Source organism: Rhipicephalus microplus, chromosome 5 (genome assembly GCF_043290135.1).
Source record: "Rhipicephalus microplus isolate Deutch F79 chromosome 5, USDA_Rmic, whole genome shotgun sequence".
NCBI lineage: Eukaryota > Metazoa > Arthropoda > Arachnida > Ixodida > Ixodidae > Rhipicephalus > Rhipicephalus microplus.
The window spans coordinates 124,574,681-124,598,019 of NC_134704.1; the positions used below are offsets into that span (position 1 = coordinate 124,574,681).

The window sequence follows — 23,339 nt, forward strand, 5'->3', positions numbered from 1 at the left end:
TAGCTCGCAACGGCTCCTCGTTTCGCTTGTTTTTCTTCCCACGACGTTCCTCCAATGTTTGTTCCGCTCTTTCATCTATAAATTTCTTTTTTTTTTCCGAATTGCGGGAGTAAACACGCTAGCTCTACAGTGTTCACGCGTGCACCAGTCGTGAGCGATTCGTTTTAATACCAACAGTTGCAATTTTTCTTGCGTTTGAGTTTTCCGTTACCCCAACTGTTTCGCAACAATTTTTGTGCCACACTCGGCTAGGAAAGAAGTAAAGAAACAAATGGCATGCGTATACGCCATCTCTGCGCACCGACGTGCGATCTGTGTGCCGGCGCAGCTGCGGCCAAATGCATTCGGATAGCCCTTCATGCCGTTGGGCCGGTCTGACACAATAAGGGCAGGGCCATCGCATCGCTGAGCCGCCCTGTGCGTTTTCTGATCCCCGTTGGGGGATGCTGACCTCCAGCACGCCTTCAAGTCGGCCCACTGACGGCATCGCAAGAATGTGATATTGTTAAGCTTCCTTTTTTGAACTTCTGGACCCACTCGTTGGGACCACAAGTGTCTTACACTGATCAGGTGTCTGGAACGGGAAACTGTTGCTCGAACAAGGTAAAAGCATGCACAACGTCGACGCGCGCGTGGTTTGTTTGTTTTTTCTCTCTATTTTTGCTTTTCTTTGCTGTCTTTCTTTTTTCAACATTCCACCGGTTGCTGGACTGAATGCTTCCTTACTTTCTTGTACCCACACATACTATTATGTGTCCACTTGGCGAAAGTTCGCCATTATGGCCCGAATACTCCGGTTTCCTATGAATTATGTCTGAAATGAGTAAACCACACTGCTTCACCAGGGCATTAGGCACCGCTTTGTTGAAGCAGAGCATGGGTTTAAACGACGCGAAGAACGAAAAGACTATTAATCACACAGACCCTGTGCTTGATTAATAGTCTTTTCGTCTGCGTTGTGCGCCGTTCTGAATCCATGCATCCGCACCTATACTAGCCCAAGTGTCAGTGCTGAATCAGAAAAACTAAGTATATTGTCATTTTCCCTATTGCCGTCAGGTGTTAGTCAGAGATAATTGGGCTTATAAAACCTTCCACGTCTATGCTTTACCTTCTAAACCACTTCACTGTCACATCGTTCGCGCTGCACATATTCATCCTTGCTTGTCACCGCCAGGCTGATATAACGACGAATTTCGCTGCTACGCCACTACCGCAAAGGGTGCCGGAAGTTGTGGCATAGTTAGACGTTGTGCAGTTACTGAGCGTCATGACATGGCAACCATGGTACGCGACGGCTTATTTTCAATGCGGGAGAATTTCGTTTGCTACCGATCACACGCTTTGTCATGGTTCTGGCCTCTATGACTTCACCGCGCTCGATTTCACTTTGTTCTGTCTTGTTTCTACTTTAAAAATTGATGAAAAATCAGAGTGATGCGGACCAACACCTCGACATGACCACAAGGCACGCCGTATAGTGGGAGGCCCGGGATATACTTTCTAACGACCTGCGCTTTTTGAAAGCGCATATAAATTTTAGCGCTCAGTTGTTTCCTTCCTTTCTTTCGTTCTTCTTTCTTTTTCTCTTTGCGTTGCACTCACATTAAGGTGCGCCTTCTGCGGCCGAGATGCAAACCCGTGCCTTGGTGCTTAGCTGCGTAATTTACCAAAGTAGCCCTGCTTGGCCTGACGACTCGACCACATAATATTTTGGGGAAAATGTACACAGAAAGAGAACCAGAGATGAAAAAGAAGGCCGGGAGCTAACCTGGTATAAGCATCCGATTCGTTACCCTGCTCTGAGGTTGGACGCTGTATAGTAAGTGAGTGCGTATCTTTCTTATTGTTCAACAGCAGTTGTGTAACCCACGTGTTGAGGGATTGAATCCTGGCGGTGGCGGCGGCGGCTGCATTTTCGATGGAGGCGAAAACTCTGTAGCTCAGATTTGGGTGCACGTTAAAGAACCTCAGATGGTCGAAATTTCCGGAGCCCTCCAATACGGCGTCTCTTATAATCATATGGTGGTTTCGGGACGTTAAACCCGACATATCAATCAGCAGCAGTAGTGTAGGGGTGCAGATTATGCAGATTATGATCGACACAGTGCAAGATCATTGCTAGTTATGCTGGGCGCTATCAAGGTATCTGCACGCATGCGTGGCTTACACATGGAGGTTTAAAAGGCTCTTCGGACAATCATGGCGTTCAGGTTCTCAAGCAACAATGGCAAAAGGCATCGCACTTTCAGGCTTCGTTTGAACCGTAGTGAAAGCAAGATCCGATATGTGTGTGGTGTGCAAAAAAGTTTACGTAACTCGTACGATCAATGTAGACGGTTTTCTGTTAGAATTCTTAACCACCTCAACCTGGTTCTAGCTCTTTGAGGCTCCAGTAGCCGGTCCCGGCACAGTAACGAAGGCCCTCTTGCAGTAGCCGACGGAAGCGTTTCGGCTGTAAGTCTGGACGTGTCCGAATTAGATGGTACGTACCTGCTTCCATCACTTGTACGGAGCAGTATGACATTCTGTTCCCCGCGTACAATTTGGGCATGCATCCTTTTCTCTCATTAGTAACACACCATTCAGCCATACTGACGACCATAAGAAACGGTTATGCATCTCTATATGATGGTAAGAAATGTCCACAAAAATAGCACGGCAAGCCGTCATCGTCTGCTGCACATTCATATATTGATAAAAAACATTTCTGAGGGTCACCTTTAAAGCATATAGCGTGCAACCTCATCTGGGTTTATTATCCGAGAGCAGAATTTCATTTAGTAGGAGTGAAGACTATCAGTTCATCGACTGGACGTCAGCGAAAAAACTGCGTGAGCATTCACGCATTCACTTTGTGGCCGAAACTAAACACAACCGCGATTACCTTGGTTGTGCGTATACGCGTCGTTTTCCACACGGGATGTTCGAATGCCGGCTGGTAAGTACCAAGGCGGGCCCGCTAAGCGTTAACAGCCAGCGATATGTATTCTACGAGCAAGAAGAACGGCCGTGTTACCCCACAGTTGTGCCGTGAAAGGATTCATGCCCTGAACAAGAACTCTTTGTAGAACCACACAAAGCATGCATGCAGTAAAACAAAAAAACTAGACACTTTTTTTGCTTCATTGCATATAACATGTTCGTGTCATTTCAAACAACAGTTTTAAGTCAGCACTGCTCTTGCTCCTCGGGTGGATCATGGACGAAGGGCTAGCTAACACCTTTGATATGTTTCGACGCGATGTTTAGCTGTAGCCTTGACCAGTCTCCATGTGCACAAATACAACCATGACTAGTTACAAAGGGGCGTAGGGAACAACAATCGTTGTGAAGCTGACGCCGTATACTTCAGTGGCAGACCGTGCAAAACCAATGGAGCACTCAATGGCAAGTGTCGCAAGTTCTAGTTGCAAAAGACCAAATTTCACAGCCCTACTATGTCATGTGTATACGAGGAAACTACTGAGTTATAATGCAGCAAAGCGCCGCCCCCCCGTGGTGGTCTAATGGCTAAGGTATGTAATGAACAATTGCGTAAAGTCCTGTGCACAAAGGCTCGCCTCTGTCGGCAGAAAAAGTTTGTCGAAGTGCTACGAGTCAAGTTCTCCGTGTCTGGTGAGAGCGCGGCGCCTTTGCGTTTCGCACGCGGCTCTCATCGTCTCATGCTCAAATAACAAGAAGTAAGCATAGGCGTGCAGAAAGTAGCTGGAAGTACGCGGTTGCGCAGTACACGTGGCATGTCCATTCTTGTCGTCTTTATGTTATGTGCGTGAGTTGCTGGCGTTAAGCGACTTTCGCAATGCACCGCAGAGCGTTAACATTCAACTGCTATAGAACAGGCAGAAATCACAAACAGGATAAAGGGATGTCATTTCGCTGACCTAAAGGCGTGTGCCACGCCGAAGCAAGATATGGAGCTGTCATTCAGTTTCACTGCGCGTGCAGATTTTACTGAAGCGTGACCGGCCCACATCCGTGACGTTGTTTCTTTCCTTGCTAAAGTACTCGCTCGTTTTAAATTTCTGGTTATCTCCATACAGCGCTCTGTCACCTGCGCTTACATGTTTTTTTCTAAATGCACTCCCTAAACGATTGACCCGTAAATCTTTTTGAGCTTCAACGGACATTTTTTTTTCAGTATCGTCGTCAAAACGAAACTAAAGTTTAACAATAAATCAGTTTAGACTCATAAATTATTCTCTCAGGCCTGCTACAATAATAATTTCATCGTTGTATGCTAATTCTTAGAAGAAGAATTGAAGGTCAAAGTTCCATGATTGAATTTCACGCACCAGGTTCCGCTTATGAACGTCACCATAACGTTGTGAACTTCGAAGACTTTTTTTGCACACTTTGGCCACATCGAATAAATGAACTTTTCTTAAACTCCAATTTAAAACTAAGTGAATGGTAGCAAAGTCGACATAGCGATCCTCCCTGCATTTCCTGTATTTCTTTTTTTTCCTCTCTCTCGAACTTTACATGTTAATACATTGTGCCCCTCACAACACAAACTAAGCTATATATGCTGATTAACGACTGCAGATAGACCTGGAATGACGTCATCAAAATCTACGACGTCACGGTGAGCTGGAGCTGGAACTTCAAGGTGGCGGTGCCACCTGTATTTTGTCTTTGTGCTTGTTCTTTCATACCAAACGTAGTCCCGCAGTAAGCAGTAGTGATTTCGGTATTCTGAAACAGAAATTTACAATAAGGAGAAAAAAAAACGTTGTCCTCTTCGACATCGCTTTAACGATAACTGCTTTTTTTTTTTTTGCAACTTGTAAATGACGGGGAATCCTCGTAGTCCTGAAAGACATTTTGGGTGTGTTCCAATACTCACCGTAGGCGGCTAAATCGACAGCTAAATGGACGGTGGCCACCTTAAGTCCTATTCATATTCTCACGTAGCCGGCAAAATACACAGCTCCGAGAAGACCACATCGTAGACAAACACGATGCAGGCTACTTTGCGGTCTAAACAAGACGGCGGCTTAGCGAATCGCTCAGATAGATTGGATATCGCCGGAATGGTCGTCTGCACACAACCTGACGCCTTCCCAGACGCTCAATGTGAGTAACAATCATTTGTTTTTTTTTATTTCAACATGAAATGAGCCAAAAAAAGTACAAGTCTTACGTTTGTTTATTTTAGATTTTTTTTTCCTCGACGTGAGGTGGCGCAATGTCGCGTAAAAGCCGTCTAAATGTGTTCCATTACTCGGACTGCATGGGCCCAATGCTGTCTTCTAAGCAGTCTTCGTACCCTGTCTACGTGCTGTCTAAGAATTGGAACACAGCCTTTGTTAAAACGAGGTTATTGTTATATATTAGGTGGAGGCAATGCTCGAGGAACAAAAATATTTCTTTTGCCATTTATATATTGCATTCGCTTCTTTGACCTTAAGCGCGCGTCTTCCCGGCGGCTGTGGTGTTCCTGTGCCGAGCTTCCAGTCTACCCGGAAGTGAGCACTTCCGCACGATAGCGTGGCGAGTGCCGTGCGTCCCTATCCGCCACCCGGTCAAGGACGCCAGCGTTGGCGCGCTGTTTCTTACGTGGAGGAAATAAGTTGCGATAGAAAACGTCGAGGCTTGGGCTTCTTTTAGAGCGCCCATTCCTGCGTTCAGCGTCCGCCGCGCTGGAACAGTTGTTACGGTGCACGGACCCGATGTCGCGGGTTCGATTCCCGCTGCGGTGGTCACACTTCGGAGGACACGAAATGCCAGAGGCCCGGATACCGTGCAAGATGTCGGTGCACGTTAAAGGACACCAGGTTGTCGAAATTTCCGAAGCCGTCTACTACGACATATCTCGCGATAATATCAGGGTTTCGGGAAGTAAAATCTGAGATATTGTCGTCATTAGTTCCCGCGCTGAGATTCGTCCTTTGTTGGCCCTCGCTTTGGGCGCCAGTGTATTGCGGGCCGAGAGCCACGCTATGCTCTTCTTTTTTTTTTTTTCGGAGACAGGATAGGTCGCTCTGAAACATTCGCCACCGAAATGAAAGACTAAAGATAATGAAAAAAAAAAATCGAACAAGAATAAATGAAAGAAATGAACATTCAAAATATAAAATAAGCCATAAAGATAAAACACTGTGTGAAAGTCAAGTTCGGGCCACCGAAGTAGAATAATAAAAGGCAAAGTAAACAAAGGCCGATAACAAAAGTACAAAATTAAAATTATAATACCACCAACAAAAAAGAAACAAAACAAGAGTGAAGCTCGCAACTCCAGGTACATGGTACTCTCTCAAACCATTTTTCTCTGAGTAATCAAAATACGAGTACACCTGCACTCATATTTCGCATATGGGAGCATTGTACTTCAGGGCACTTCTTTTTTATATTTTATTTGCCGCAATAAAAAAAAAACATATCGTCGAGCCCTTTGGCGGTAAGGGCAATGGGGGCAAGCGAAGCTTGGTGAGGACAGCCTGTCCTATTCCTTTTCTTTCTTTTCTTTTCTTATTATCTCTCTTTTTCTCTTTCATTTTTCCTTTTTTTCTTTCTTTCTTTGTTGGCGTCAGTGGAACATAAAGCAGTGGTAGTGTAATATAACATGCTCGGTTAGGTATCTACAATGCATGGTTATTTCACCTTCGAGTCGTTTAAGCGAATACAGGAGAAGCAGTGTGGTGCCCCCCCCCCTTCTTTTTTTTCCCTCAGTTTTGAGCGAAGATGACAGGGTCACGGACACAATCCTCTGACACCCTGCTGTGAGTTAGGGGGTGGCTGCACAGCACCGTTCGAAAAATACTCGACTCTACGTTGCACAAGGAGCATTCGAAAACACAACACGCCGATTGTCTTCTTGCAGACACAGGTGTCACACGCGGTGCGCTGTCGACCATCTGAAGCAGAACACGACTTTGCAGAAGGCGACGGCGCCAAGCCGCACTCTACTTCTCACTGCTGGTCCGCATTTTTGTTGTTCGAGCGTTGTGGGGAGAGTTGAAAGCCAAGGTTGGTTTTCACATATTGGCAGAATCACGCAACGAAGACGAGAGCTTACCAATACCACGAATCTTCTATGGGCAGTTCTTTGGACTCATCTGCCGTCGCACGAATCATATATTCTCTGGGCCACTTAAACTTGGAAGCCGCACTTCACCACATTGGTCGGTATTGTGGGCAGATCACAAGGCTGTGTCAGCGCAGTGCTTAGTTTATACGTAGCACTGTCTTCGCTCCAGGAGTAAGTAGGGCATTTCAATTTTATCTTGATTCTTGCTTTATCGCTTGCCCCGTATGAGTTCCTCACTTGCCCTGCAAGAGCTAAAATCCCGCCACGGTGGTGTATTGGTTTTGATGCTCGACTGCATGCTTACCCAAAGGTCGCAGGTTCGAATTTTTCCCGCGGCGGTCGGATTTCGACGAAGGTGAAGGGCTTGAGGCCCGTGTACCTAAATTTCGGTGCATGTTAAGGATCCCTGAGTGGTCAAATTTTTCGGATCCCTACACTATACACATAGTCATGTTGCAGTTTTGGGACTTAAAACTCCAGCTTTTTTTTTAATTTTCTACTATATTAACCCAAAATATTTTATCGCTAAGCAGCTTCTTTTTCTTTTTTTCTTTTTCTTCTTTTTTTAGCTATGCGTGCCTCCAGCATATATCGTTTCATTCCAAATGTGACCTCCACGTTCGGGGTCGAACCTGCGACTTTCTGGTCAAGAACCAAATCACTGTTTTGTTCGATACGAGTGCACCGCATTTGTTTGAAAGGTGATCAGCAACCTAAGCATCGCACTATCGTTTTAAGTATCAGGCTCTGCGAATATTTCATGCTTGTATGCGCAGCTTCGAAATGCTCGAGCAACGCATGCGCAGAAGAGTAATTGTCGATGCAGGCCGCACATACTCCAGGCTGTTCGTAATTTCACCTTCGTTTGAGCAAAAAGCGGCTTCTATCACAGTTAATTTTTACTGCGTACTTTGGTCGCCGGTTAGCACGTGTGCTTTCGTTGGACGATTCGGTACGCGAAGCTGAATAAAAGCAAATATGGCGCGAGGATTGAGGCACCCTCTTTTACCTTCAGGATTGCCACACGAACGGATTCCGTGCAACCACTCCATCTCTGTTCTGACAGTGGGCCAGCTGTCCTGCCATATGTGAAAAACAAACGCATTCATGAGGCGTATCAAAACATACACTACAGAAGACTTCGTTCACGAGGATGGATTCATTTTCTGCGTGTAAACGGGGCGCTTCACGCTAAACCTATATAATAGCATTCATTTGCCTACGCCGGGTAAATCTTCAAATATACGTACGCTTGATTTAAAAATTCATTTGTTAAGCAGTTTTACATATTTTGGTGGTCGCGCTGCCGGCGTTTTATGTGGAAAGCCTGCTGTCGGTCAGGGTAGAAAAATGTGGCCGTCAAAAATGCGTTGGTTACGTGCGTGTTTGCATACATCGCTTTTTTCTTTAAGTACAAAACATTTGTGTGCGAACAGCAGACACCTTTACCTTATCTATCTATAGCACATACTTTCCCACGTATTATGAGCGAGTATGTTGCACAGGAAATTCAGACATGCAGAATTTATATTTGCCCTGGAACGGCCAGAACAGACATTGGTAATTTTAACGCAAGAGCACTAACGGCGGCGTTGACCTCATGAATGCAAAGAAATGTCAGAATCCCAGCAGGAATCAAACCCCGGTATTCTGCGTGCCGATCAAGTATTCTTCACAAAGCCTCGCCAAGTCTCGGAGCTACTTTTGAAATAGACCCCAATGTTCGTGAAACGTCAGTTGTGGCTGCAGTTTTGGCTATCCAGTTTAATAAACATTACCTACTCCTACGACACAGGCGTTACGTTGGCTTAACGTCAATAGTAGTTTCGGGCCACGAACTGAAGTTGATTTGTGTAGCAGTGTACATGGTTACCACCCTCGCGAGCACAACCGCTACATATTAGCTTACCGCTTCTACTAGTATTCATGTTGCTATTAGCATAGACTGGTTATGTAAAAAATATGCGACTGTTCATCATATGGCTGTGCGTACAACATTTGTAGATCTCCCTAGCGTCTTTTCGTAATGTTTTGCTCTATTTAAAAAATGGCAACACTGTCAGCATCGATTCTCAAGGCACATGGGATCTGCCGAATTTTCGTGCTCTCTCGAGAGTGGCCTGGTCGGCGATAAGCCGTTTCTGATACGACACTCGGTTCCTCTTCTGTGGCCACTTCTCATTTCACGTTGCCGCTATTCATTGTTGACTAAATATGAACGCATATTGTGAAGTCATTGTGAAGTGTTGCATGGCTACATGCTCGTCGTGTTGCACGTAGTGTTGCAAAGTGAAGTGTTGCATGGCTACATGCTCGTGGGTGAAGTCCAACTCCCGGCATAAAGGAAGGAATCAGTTCAGATGGAGCATTGCGCAATGTGAAAGAATTGACTCAATGATATGTGGGATTTAACGTACCAAAATCACCATATGATTATGAGAGACGCCGTAGTGGAGGGCTCCGGAAATTTTTACCACCTGGTGTTTTTTAACATGCACCCAAATCTAAGCACACGGGCCTACAGCATTTTTGTCTTCATTGAAAATGCGGCCGCCGCAGCCAGAATTTGATTCTGCGACCTGCGGGTCAGCGGCCGAGTACCTTAGCCGCTAGACCACAACGGCGCTGCTGTGGCTAAGAAAAAAAGCAGGAAGGAAGGAACGAAAGAAAGAGAAAAAGAAAGACAGAAGGAAGGCAAGAAAGAAGGATAGAAAGCATGCATGCATGTAAGTCGGGCACAAGCACTTCGCTTGCCCTAAATTCCCGAGCAGGACTCCTGTTTTTTTTTTCAAAATTTTCATGTGATGTCACGCTCATATCAATACACCTGCCGTATTAGTAAATCAGGCAACACTGATTCACCCTTCCAATTAAGTTCGTTTTTTTTATCTATAAGGTCGTACTTTCGAACTAGCAGACAAGCCGACTATAGCGAATCAGGAATAATGCCGTGGAATGGCAGGTGGCCTGTCGGGTCTGCCATGCTGTTCAGCAGATACTAGACACCTTAGACAGGCTGTCATTCGCTCGCCCTCTACGGGATTTTCATGCGCGATCACGCAGATACCTTTCAGTACGTCAGCCGCGCAGTGCAGTGGGTGGTAACAACTGGAACATGGACACCGCAACGTGTGCGTTCCACGAATCGTCCGCTAACTAATCGTCACGGGCAGCTGTTTTCTTTCTTTCATGGCATGCGCCTAATGCCGAGTGAAGTAAGGTTTCACTGGTTGAGTGCTATCGTTTTTGCGTAAGGTAATTAAACCTAGTGACGCGTGTTTATATAGGTCAACATGTACGCTTTTGCACATTGAGAGACAAAGATCGAACGGACGAATACGATCAGTTGGGTCAATCATGTATATGGGCATGAAATCCATGGGGCAACGATAATTCGTCTGGTCGGAATGAGGCATAATAAAGAAAAGTCACAGTTTCCGCCCAAGGCCGAAGCAATGAATGCGATATCAACAAACGCGGTTGTTCTATACGAAGTAAGGCTAGGTGATTTAGGAACCGTACGAAATATAGTGAGATGGTCTATTCTGCTTGAATAGACAGTAATAAAGTAACCACGGTGTCTGAACAGATATTGTCGTGAATACTTGGTGGCGTGACGTTCGACAGGAGGCGAAGTCCAAGTTCGGCATCGAGAGACGTGACAATCCACTGGTTTTCACATCGAAGTACATTAACGTTGAAATTTCCAGTCACTATACACGGCACATCCTGTAGACACAACAGACGGAAGTTGTGCAGCAAGAAGTTCATGACATCAGTCCGCAAGGTTCGTGGTGAAATGTACCCAGTTGCGACAATGAAGCAGTGCGATTTTTTTAATGCCGCGAGCGTCACCAAAATTCATCTGGGGCAGAGAGTTGAGTTTGTCCGTCTAAAGCGAGGGGGCGGTGCGCATTTGAACGGGAACTGAATTCACGGGCACTGTACTTGATGAGAGCGATTTTTTCTGTTCCTCCATAGTGAAAGTGCAGCCAGAGACATTTTGAAACGCCCCTTTCATCCAACTGATGCGCTTCAGTGAACCTACCCCTCTATTGATCAAGCCATCGGACATGCCGATGCTTATTTAAAGCATGTATGGCTTGTCCCAACAAAGTACATGCTTTGTTCAAGAATGTTTCTTTTAAATATGTTGACTGTAAGCCAGTGGTAAATGGTGTATATACATAGCTTTCCAGTAGTGTGGTTAACAGTGTGAGCGGCGTGGACTAGCTGGTTAATGCTGCGTGCTGAAGAGTGAGGGGTCACTGGTTCGTGTCTCCAGTGGGTGCCTTAGAATTTTTCTCTTCTGAGTTATTTTATTCATGCCTTTTATTGATATATGCATATTTAAACATACCTGACACATGACGGCTACTGCAAAAATCAGTCAAAAGTGTCCATGTAATTGCTATCCCAATAAAAAGCAGAAACGCCGACCAAAATCGAAATAGTTTTAAAACTTCAAAAGACTTTTCGGATTCTGCAGAAAAGTTCTCTGATGAGATGACATCATGTCCGCTTTAGTATGACGTGCCCAAAGTAACATAAGGTTACTTCGTGTGGCGGTGAGTGGCAGCAGAGTGCTGCTAGTGATATTTGTGGCTCATGTTAGATTTGATTGTGGCTTCAACCTTGACTTTATGGTTTCCATTCATTGACATTTTTCATAGACAACGCCACCAACACTGCATGCCAGAGATGATTCAACGAAGGCTCTTGTTGCGAAACTGTTGTTCGGACAAACATTGTATCGTTTAAAGCATGACTTATTTCTTTCATAACTTGCTAAAGAAAACTTATATGAAAAGGCCTGTTTCACGTAAGCGATCAGTGTCTGCAGCACCCGCGTTCGCTTTATCACTGCTACTACTTTCTTGCACTCACATCTAGCTCTAAGAGTGACTGACAGACAGTGTTTGAGGCGCAATGTTACAATGCTCGCAACCATGGATACTGTCACACCACGCATTGCATATGTCAGTATTGCCAATAACAAATATCCTCTTATGCAATACAATATTTGCACGGCTGATAGCTTTCCCGATGTTGCTTATCCATTAGCAATGTCCAGCCTATCAACTCTATGTCTCCTCAGCAGAATTCAATGAAATGCTGTAAGGCTACCACTCAAATGTATCCCTGCACGGTTGCTTCCTTAAAATTGCAGACAAACCGGCCAATATTGCATTTAACGCGGCCTACGAGGTCCTGACTTAATTGTGCTGACAGTCGTCTCTGCTTACCACGAACAATAGCGTTGCACAAAAACAAGTAGCATCTACATACAGTGCCATTTCCACGTTGAAATAATACGCCAGACGAACAGCGTAAACTCTTTTTAGCCTGAAAATTTAGGCCCACCACCATATACTGCCCAGAGCGCTTGAATGGCTCAACTGAAAGCAAGCCTTTTGTTTTCTTTTTTATTTTATTGGAAAAATATATTACTAAGAAAGAAAGAAAAAATAAATAAAGACAGAGAAATGAACGTTTATTTCGAAACAGTGTTCTGAGCAATGCCTGGTATCACCCAAAGGTAGAAGGTTTCTCTAGTCCGGGAACCTTCTGGCTTCGGCTGCCTTCGTGACCCCAGCGACGAGTTCTCGATGGTATTCCAGGTCCTCCTCAAAGAAAGAAAGAAAAAAAGAAAGAAAGAAAGAAAGAAAGAAAGAAAAATTTAAAGAGAAAGAAAGAAAAGAAAGAAAGAAGGAAAGAAAGAAAGAAAGAAACAAAGAAAGAAAGAAAGAAAGAAAGAAAGAAAGAAAGAAAGAAAGAAACAAAGAAAGCCTTCTTAAGAATGCTTTTGCAGCTTAGAAAGCAATAACGTGTCAATAATTACTCGGAAGAAACGAAGTAGTTTCTTTCCTCTATATATAGTGACGAGGTCGCATGCAGTTGAAGCAAGCTACCCCGAAATAACCGCCTTGTTTTCACGGGAACCACCCTTGCCTGCTACCGTGAGACCCTATACAGCTGGCGACACTACTTGTAATCCGCTGCTTCCGCGCACAATTTTGCCGTATTTAAGCGCCCATTGGCAGCTCCTCAAGGTCTCACTCGACAAGAAACGTAAAGCGCTCGTAAGCGCGTAGAATTTAGCGCCACGGCATCGGGACTGCGCACGTGGCTAACAGTGATGTCGATCACATTGTTGCGAATGTATTTACAAGATACTTGCAGTATATTCACAACAACGTATTCGAAAATCGCCTTTTATTCGAAAGCCTCAGATGCATCATAGTAATAATTGTTGGCGTTTAACGTCCCAAAACCACCATATGATTGTGAGAGGTGCCGTAGTGGAGAACTCGGGAAATTTCGACCGCCTGGTGTTTATTAGGGAGCTTTAGAATACCGTTTACTAGCACTGCGGGCGTTGTGGGCGTAGCGGGCGCCACATGAGTTTTAGAATAGCGTTTGCCCTGCTGTGAACCGCAACGCACGATCGCAGCGACACCGTAGCCTCGAAACCAGCGCTTGCGTGTCACATGCGGGCCGCCATCACCGCCCGTAGCCTCGAAACCAGCGCTTGCGGGCCACATGTGGGCCACCACTACCGCACGCAATTTCGGATTTTCTGCGTGTGGTCCGCGAACGCGAACGCCGACTCGCGTTACGACGCATGCGCTGTGGCAGCGACCACACCGCAAGGGCTCGCGGTGCGCTATTCTAAAACTCCCTATTAAAGTGCACCTAAATCTAAGAACACGGTCCTTGAGAATTTTAGCCTCCATATACAATGCAGCCGCCATGGCTGGGATTCGATGCCACGAACGGCGGGTCAGCAGCCGAGTGCTTTAGCCACTACACCACAAAGGCAGGTTCAATGCATCATCAAACGCGAAAAGTGTGCGGGTGTTGACACGTATGGGGCTGAAAAGCACCATCAATTCATAAGGTCCACATGACGGCACATTTCGCCAAAATGTGTGACGTCGTCATGAAGTCCCTTTGGCGTGGTATTGCGCGATGACGTCATCGCCACTTGTTCAAAGGCGCGCCGATCACGGAGCACGGCAAAGCCTCGCCAACGATCCCGGAGGCAATTGAGAACTACGTTGCGTACTGAAAGTTTCAAGGAAGGTGAGAAGGGGCAGTAATACCATCGAGTGACAAGAAAGAGGGGAAGAGCAAGATGGCTTTCATCGATGAGCCGTCTCAGGCAAAAACATATGGGATTCATGTGACTTTTTTTTTTCAATTCAATTCAAAGCGATGCTACATTGCCGAAGTCATGAGCCCGTCACGGAACGTCAGGGTTCACGTCAGAGCGTAAAAAGAGTGTAGAAAGCTAAAGATCACCAACCATTGACTGTTAGTGGTAAAGTGCTGCACTGCTAAGCATGAGGAGGCTGCTTTGATGAATGCGTGGTTCTTGAAGAAACGAAAAAGGCACCTAATTTCTGTCTGCCTCGTAGACGTCATGGTGCAGTGCCTCATAGAGGATGGGAGAAGGGAGGATCAAAATAATTGTAGAAAATTATATAGAGAGCACTCACCACACAGGAGCGACCAAAAGAAGAGAGGAGAGAAGAGATAGGAAAGATGAGAGACATGGTCGAAAGAGTTCGAGGACGGCGCACCACTCGGCGAGAGCCACACGGCGTCAGGAGATCGCAGATGGTGGGCCGATCGGCGAGAGCTACGCTGGCGTTGTGAATCACTGGCGGCACAGCCGTTCAGCATAATATCTAGCAAGGGAGTTCCTGATTTGATTCCCGGTTGCAGTGGCCCCGTTTGGATGGAAGAAAAGTGCAGCAGCACCCGCGCGGTTGTTTTATTGCAGGTAAAAAAATAATGTGGCTGTTCTAAATTATTTGACAGTTCGAAACCGTGGCGTGCCTCGTAATAAAAACCTAGTCATGGCACATAAAACCTCGAAAAATATGAATATATAAACATTAATTTCTCGGTGATTTCTTGATATGTGGGGTTTAACGTCCCAAAACCATTGATTGATATGTTGGGTTTCACGTCCCAAAACTACCATATGATTATGAGAGATGCCGTAGTGGAGGGCTCCAGAAATTTAGACCACCTGGGGTTCTTTAACGTGCACCTAAATCTAGCACACGGGCGTACAGCATTTCCACCTCCATCGGAAATGCAGCCGCTGCAGCCGGGATTCGATAGCGTGACCTGCGGGTCAGCAGCCGAGTACCTTAGCCACTAGACCACCGCGGCGGGGGTCCCAAAACCACCATATGCAACTATTTATTTGTAACTAGCAAAAAAAAATCACAAGAGAACATGAAAGTTCACCGCACGTATGCAAAAAGCACTAGATTAAACTAGCACTGATAATTTTAACTATAGAAACAGAATCAACCAAATATCCAGGAACTATCCAATCACAAAATACTAGAAAAAACTAATACCAATAAAGGTTATTCATATCTAGGAATATTTCTCACAGTTTCCGCATTGTTGCTAAACGTTGATGAATTTCGTTTGCTGTCGCAGAGTGGCTCTTTTAACTATTTTTTTATTGTGCGCCGCCATTCGCAATCAGCAATTGCTCAGGAGGCGTCGCCCAGAAGTCTTGGACCAATGGCACACTGCTAATGTTGGTGAAAGACATAAAAGAGAAGTCATACAGTCGTGGTAGTACACCTTGCCAACTACAAGATTATTTAGCAGTTCATTTCATTCGTGGTGAGTCAGCGGCAGTAATAAATCTAGATATCTCGCAGCTTTATATTGGCGCATAAAAAGCTTTATTTGCGCTGTCAAGTGAATGACATGCAAGCAACTGTGGTACTATTAGAAGACAGTGAAGCTTGTAGGCCAACGAAAAAGTTGGTAAGATATTTTTACATATCTTTACACCGGGGCCTCCCTCGCACTCATTCACCAAAAGTTTACACAACCAGACTCAGTCGGACTAAAACCCGTCCACATTACTCAGCCGTAAACCCTCAGACTCACAGCACATAAGTCTGAGTGAGACTGAGTTAGTCGACTCATGAATGAACTAGTGCGAAATTAGCTCATTCGGCCATGGTGTAGGTGGTCTATAAAGCCAATATCTGGCATAAATAATGCTCCTCAATACGCCTTCCTGTCTGGTACCTTAAAATACGAGGTATCAGTTGTTTCAATCCAGACAGCTTTATGAAATACGCGACTTAAACGAGATGTATTTCCCCTTTCTTTCACCAATATTGATATGTTCCTGCCACTACGCCGGTGTAAAAAGTTGGGGGATCCTTAAGATTCGCACCTAAGAGTTCAACGTGATAACGACAATCTTTCCCTGGTGCGTTTTTTCGGCCTTTAGTCAATATTTTTTAGTATGATCTTGCTCGAGAAGCCTAAATTGTGAATTATCAATGTAATCGTGGGTTATCAATTGGTAATTATCAGCTAGCAATGTAATTGATAAGGTTGGAAGTAGCTTGTGGCAGTGAACCTTTCGCGTATGGCTGCATTCTGCATAATGGGTAGCATGCTTTGAACCACAAGCAATAATGCACACGAAATATTTTCTAAGTTGCTATGTACCCCAATACGTGCATGGTCTTGGGAGAATTCTCTTCACTTCACTTCACTTCACTTCACTTTATTACCTTAAATACCCCGGTGAGGGGGTATTACATAAGGGGCGGGTAACGTGTGTGGGTTTTGTAATGAATGGCCCGATCGCAATGTACGCTTGTACTATGCAATATTACATACCGTATTGTGAAGCCTGTGTACGTACATATTTGATGCGTGTGTTTGTAACGAATGAAGGTTATTTTCACAGTAGTTCCAAGCAGAGGAGAATAGCATTTTCCAGCAGGCGCGTGGCTTTGTAGCAGAACATTTGCTTGCTAGAACCGCCTGGCTTTGATACTCACATTCACCCAGAATTTTCTATTATTTATTGTATTTGCAGCTTTCACGATATTTCGGTCACGCTCGAGATGATCACTTTTCACTCACAACAAACGATGCCCAGGCTGACACCGACGCCGTAATTCTTGCGAAACGGGTTCTTTAACGCTGTAGCGCTAAAATGCACTCACATCGACTAAGCGCCGCTCCAATAGGTAACTTTCATTACTATCGCGGCTCTTTTAAGCACCTTATAATCAGTTTCCGAAACGTACGGGCCACCCAGGAGCATGAACTGCTCTGCTTCGCTAAAGAGGAGGCTAACACGGGCGCTAGCGTGATTCCATTTGCCTTCTAGACCCCGATTTCAGCGGTGTTCATCTGCTGCCGCGAGTAGAGGTCTCACAGTTATGCATAATGGCTTGCGAGGGGCTCGTGCAATGCGCTGGCGAAATAAAGACCGTCGAAATTGTGTATATCTCAGCGCGTGAAAGAATGAAAGGCAAAACACACACAGCGGGAGAGGGGGTGAAGAAGAAAGCGACTTCTCCGTTGCGACATCTGCAACAGTGGCCAGATCTCTCGGCTTTGTGGGACAGCTGCATTAGAGCGACACGTCGCCAGCGCGTGCGAAGCGAGCAGCGGATGCATCCTCCTGCGGCGCGCCCTCTGCATTCAGCCTCCGAACAGTTACATGTGCATTGCTGCATGAGGCAAGGCCGCGCTGTCGGTATACGGGTGAGGGAACGATATGAGAAAATAAATGAAGGTAACCAAATACATTTCTAATTAATCGTTTCACGAGAAATCAAGACAGGAATGCTGCAAGTATATATATATATATATATATATATATATATATATATATATATGTGTGTGTGTGTGTGTGTGTGTGTGTGTGTGTGTGTGTGTGTGTGTGTGTGTGTGTGTGTGTGTGTGTGTGTGTGTGTGTGTGTGTGTGTGTGCGTGTGTGTGTGTGTGTGTGTGTGTGTGTGTGTGTGTGTGTGTGTGTGTGTTTCGAACACCCACGCTATAAAATAACCACGTTAACCATTTCTCGTTCATGATGTTCCTGTATGAATAAAGCGTGCCAGAATACAAATAGGAAGTGCACATGAGCACGCTTACGTGCGTACATGTGTGTTTGCTTTTGGTAGGTGACAGCAGGAAATGACGAGCGGTTATTGCTTGCTATCGCCAGCCGGTAGAAAAAAGGTAACCGTTATCATCTGTGCAGTGTGCCGTCGACCCGTTGTCGAATTAAACGCCGGCGCGGCACACCGGCGAGCAGCTTTGCGCCAGCGCTCACTGTCTTGAATGCGTAATCATGGAAAGGACAGCAGAACTTTGCAGCGGCATATCTCACAGCACCGACCAGCTAGATCTCTTCCAAGCGGAACTGTGTGGAAACCTGACTGCCTCTACATATTGGATACAAACATTCCCGCTTGCTGCCTTTACTGAAACGTTCGTTATTGAGTTGCTCGTAGGCGACTTACAGCGTTAATTATTATAATTATTACCTCACTTTGTGTCCCCCAAAATGCATAAGTTATCTGCAAAATTGATCTTCATTCATCTCCCAATGCTAAATATTTCGAAGACCAATAAAGCTTTAATTTCAACACCCCTTATGAAGGACTCGCATCTCACATGACTTATCGGGTGCACGTTAAAGAACCACAGGTGGTCCAAATTTCCGGAGTCCTCCACTACGCCGTCTCTCATGATCATATAGTGGTTTTGCGACGTTAAACCCCACATATCAATCAATCAAGAACCACAGATGGTCGGAATTTGCGGAGCCCTCCACTACGGCGTCTCTCATAATCATATGGCGGTTTTGGGACGTTAAACACCACATATCAATTGAAATTACACGTGCCTTCGTAGCCTCAAGATTACTGTCTTGCTTCCTACTGTGTTCTGCAATCATGCCAGACACGTTTTCTCGCTTCTTTTACGCTCATCTATCGTACATAACCGCCCAACCACATTTCTAATGCTCGCTTTACATGGCCTTCGCAACCTTCGCCACCACGTAAACGTATGCAAGAAAGAAAAGAAGGGAAACGGAGAGCAAGTTGGTATGCTCGCATACCTAATGCACAGCGCGAAAATGGTCCAGTTGGCAGTCAGCACTCGTCCCGTATTTTTTTATTTGTCTTGTTCTTTTTCTTGATCATTAGGTAAGGAAGAAGGAGAGAGGGAACGAGGAGGAATTTCCTGTTTCTTTCTTATTCTCTGCTGAATGTAGTTGACTTGTTTCCAGATTCCCCGTGCAAACCACGTGCTTTCAGATTGCCGCGAAGAAGAAAGAAGACAATATTCGTGCCGAGTGCATGGCAGGATGACGCCTTGCACCGTCGTCGCCGAGCAGACTCTTCCGGCTGCCGCGATTGTGAAATGTGCCACCGTCGTTCCCTTTGGTAGATAAGCGATGAAAGCGTGCGTCTTAGGAGCGCTGTAACGTGCTGACTGGACTGACGGTGGGGGAGCACCGGTGTGCGTACTGCCTCCTCTTCTTCATACTGTACTCGGTTCCGTACATAAGTAGAACGAATAATAGTAATAATAGTTCTTGCAGTTTAACATCCCAAAGCCAGGATATGGTTATGAAAGACGCTGTAGTAGATGGCTCCAGAAATTTCGACCACCTGAGGTTCTTTAACGTACCCCCTATATATACGTACAGGGGCTTCAAGCATTCTCGGCTCTATCGCAAATGCGGTCGCTTTGACCGGGACTCCCACATAGCGCAGTCAACGATGTGGAGGCTAGTGAGACTTCTATAAGTGTATGTACTATGAAATAGTTCATTCTTCATTCCAATGCAAGCGCGGACGCAAGAAGATGACACCGCAAACATTCAACCGCTAACATGTTTGCTCGCCCAGGCCTTTAGAATTGATGCTCGCTGACTAGCTCAGCTCTCTGGTACTTAATTCTTTTTTCTCACTCTTAATTCGATTTCTTTCGCTTTTATGCTGAGCAGCAAAGTACATGTGTTTTCAGTTCAGAGGTAAAAAAAACTTTGTTATACAGCTGTAAATCTGTTCTATATCGCTTAGGGTCTCCTCGTCGTCATTTCTTTGTGAGTTTTCTTTTTTCAGGCGTCGGGGCGTGTGGCACGCGTGCCCTTGCTTTGCCAAGTTTGCTGGCACGAACATTTCGAACGGCAAAACGCGACCGACCGTTGTGCGTACTTTAACGACGCCGACTGCTAGGTATCAAGTATTGTACTCTGTCGACATTAGTATTTGTTGTTGCTTTCGTTGTGATAACAGTTAGCTTGCATACCTGTATACATATCTCTCACATATTAACTTTGAAGGTAGGGAGGGCAAATTTAAAAATGAATTAAGTTGCATCTGCAATTACATTGTAGAAATATTGTAGAAATTTTAATGGAGTACTTGAACTATGCCAGAAGTCATAACGTTATGATACCATATTACCTTCCAAAAGTAATGAAGTTACCGACTCATTTTTAAAAAAAAAGTTGATGTATGCAGTAACTTATGTACGTACTTTTTATTTACAGCGCGCGTAATTGAAATCTCGGAGAACATTGTTGCACCGCAGAAGCATTGTGCACCTTTGAGGATCAGCACTGAGAGTGACTTGTATTTGTTTTTTTTTGTTGTTATTTTAGTCAGTATTATCAGACAAAAGGGAAGCGGCCGTACCGTTTTTAGGGACACAAATTTGGAAAGTATGAAGTCATTTTCTTGTAATTACTCGCTTGAACTAATTCACTGCATTACTAACTTACCAGACCACGAAATGAATTTATTATGTCGCTCATTGCAATTTAAACCAATTTAGTAATTGCGTTGTTATTGTTATACCTTTAATGCTGCGTACTTTTGTGAAAAACGAGGTCTTAACGGTTGGTATTATAGCTGCCCTCAATAAAACATTCTCAAGTGGTACACACCATTGTGACAATTCATTTACAGATGTCCTCTATCAATATTCATATGGGAAAATCTCACAGTGAGCATATTTAGGAAGTATAGAATGTTTGGGTTAAAATGTGTTTAGGTGGAACTATTTTCCCATCTTTATCATATCATCTAACTTTACACCTATTCCAATACCCTTTCGAGCTCTCAAAATAAGACTTATAGGCGTGCATTGAGCTAAAAGCTATAATCACACTTTTTGAAATTTTTTCCTCGTTTATTTGGTGATTGCGTTTTCAAGTAGGATCAATGCTCTTAGGCTAAATACAATAAGCTGTCGTTTACCTTGATCCTCTTTTCACGTCACGTGATACCAAATTTAGTATAAGTGAAGCTAGCGAAACAGCCACGAGCACACTATGAGCGTGGTATGTTGTCATGTTTTTACATGACACGCTTGTCAGGATTATCATGTTTGCACCAGTTATATATTTCGTAATCCATTGACGTCACCTAACACCAAATTTGGGATATGTCGAGCTAGCAAAACGGCCGCGAGCGCATCATGAATGACCCAATATACTCCAGTGTAGCGTTGACGCGCGCGCACACTGGGCACAGCGACGCTACGTTAGCAAAACGCCAGCTCTGTTCACCTTTGCATAAACGCCTCCCTGGGCCCCGCCATAGCCCTTCTTGGGCTGTGCAAATTGGCGCGTCCCCTCGAAAATGCACTGACAACGCTGCGCCCTTAGCCTTTGTACTCCCGCGCACAGCCCATCATGGTGGTGTTTTTTTCCTTCCTGTGAAAAGGTGTATAGTCTGACGCCAGGCGCGACCAGCGTCCGTCGGTGCGGCCCGATGGCAACCAGCGCGTAATGCGACTTGCGGTATTTCCCGCCGATGCGTTACCTAGACAACACTGTGTCTCCCTTTTTTTCGTTACGGAGGGACGCCGGATGCGCTGGAACGCGCCTACGAGTATATGGCAGGACCGGAGCTTGGCGTGGCAACGCCGGCGTGACGCGACGAAATGAAAGCCGGCTAGCACGCTCACCGCGTCGCGTCGAAATGTATTGGTGCCTTGACTGTGACATGTAGTCATGTTCTCACATGACACGCATATCATGATTATCATGTTTGCACCAGTCGCATACCTTCGTCATCAATTGGCATCACGTAATACCAAATTTCGCATATTTGAAGCTAGCGAGACGGCCACGAGCGCGTCGTGAGTGTGGCATAGAGTCATGTTAGATGACACGCATGTCGTGATTATCATGTTTGGATGTGTCATTTACCTATGTCGTCCGTTCGCGTCACGTGATACCGAGTTTGGTACATGTGAAGCTAGCGAAACGGCTGCGAGCACATCATGAGCGTAGCATGTAGTCATGTTGTTACATCACACGCATCTCATGTTTATCATGTTTGCACCAGTATCATACCTTCATCATCCATTCACGATTCGTAATACCAAATTTGGTATAAGTGAAGGTAGCGAAACGGCCACCAGCGCATTGTAAGCGAGGCATGTAGTCATGTTGTTACATGACACGCATCTCATGATTATCATGTTTGCACCAATCATATACCTTCGTCATTCATTCACGTACCGTAATACCAAATTTAGTATATGTGACGCTAGTGAAACGGCCGCGAGTGCATCATGAGCATGGCATGTACTCATGTTGTTACATGACACGAATGTCATGATTCTCATGTTAGAGTCTGTCGCTTGCGTTCGCCATGGGATCATGCAATACCATACCAGTTTTGCAACTTATCATGTGAACGAATCCACCGCAAGAGCAGCAAGCCCATGACATGGAAATCATAATATTTATGACATAAATGAAATGATTTTCATGTTATGACTAGTCAAGCGTGTTTTTCATACAGTCATGTTATGCCATACCAAGTTTGGTATCGATATCATCATCGAAACGGCCAGGAGAGCTAGAAGTCATAGGCTGCTGACAGACAGACAGACAGACAGACAGACAGACAGACAGACAGACAGACAGACAGACAGACAGACAGACAGACAGACAGACAGACCGACCGACCGACCGACCGACCGACTGACTGACTGACTGATAGATACAAAAAATGCTTCGCATTTAATAGGACCTGTTCTCGTGGTACGTCTTAGAACTTGCGTGACTACAGCGAAAACACGAGACATATGTATGTGACCCTGCTAGCTCAACTTTATAGTGGAGTATAAAACAGAAGTGGCACAATAGCTACCCTCTGAACAGCCCTGAGTTGTTCCGTCGTGAAGCATTCGCAGCCATTCTGATGGCCTGTGTGGCGGCAGAAGGCTTTGGCCCCTCAGTCCCTACGTGGGAGCAGTCCGCATCAGTACTGGACCGATTCCTCAGGACTTTAACCCGCGTTGCAGCGCTGGTGAGTAACTTCATGACAGTTGCGCTAGACCATTACGATCAGACTGACATTAATCACCAAATTATCGATGTCTTCCCACAAAAACGAGGAAAAGTACGAACGAAAATTTTAAACATATACAGTCCTCCCAAAAACCGGAATGACGACTTCGGCCCACTCCTAAA

The 23,339-nt window shown here is 45.2% G+C and overlaps 1 protein-coding gene across 6 annotated transcripts in view; it reads left to right on the forward strand.

Annotated features, from left to right (window-relative positions):
• LOC119174258 (sulfotransferase 1C2-like) overlaps positions 1–23,339 on the forward strand; it is a 265,196-nt gene that overhangs the window by 226,276 nt on the left and 15,581 nt on the right. Inside the window, exon 1 of one of the 6 annotated variants that reach the window (XM_075895915.1) lies at positions 117–603. The exons of 4 other annotated variants lie outside the window; for them this stretch is intronic. The gene's annotated coding sequence lies outside the window, so the exon portion shown is untranslated. Of the gene's footprint in view, positions 1–116; positions 604–6,934; positions 7,205–23,339 lie in introns of those variants that run through there. One more of the 6 variants, XM_075895914.1, reaches the window with a different exon arrangement.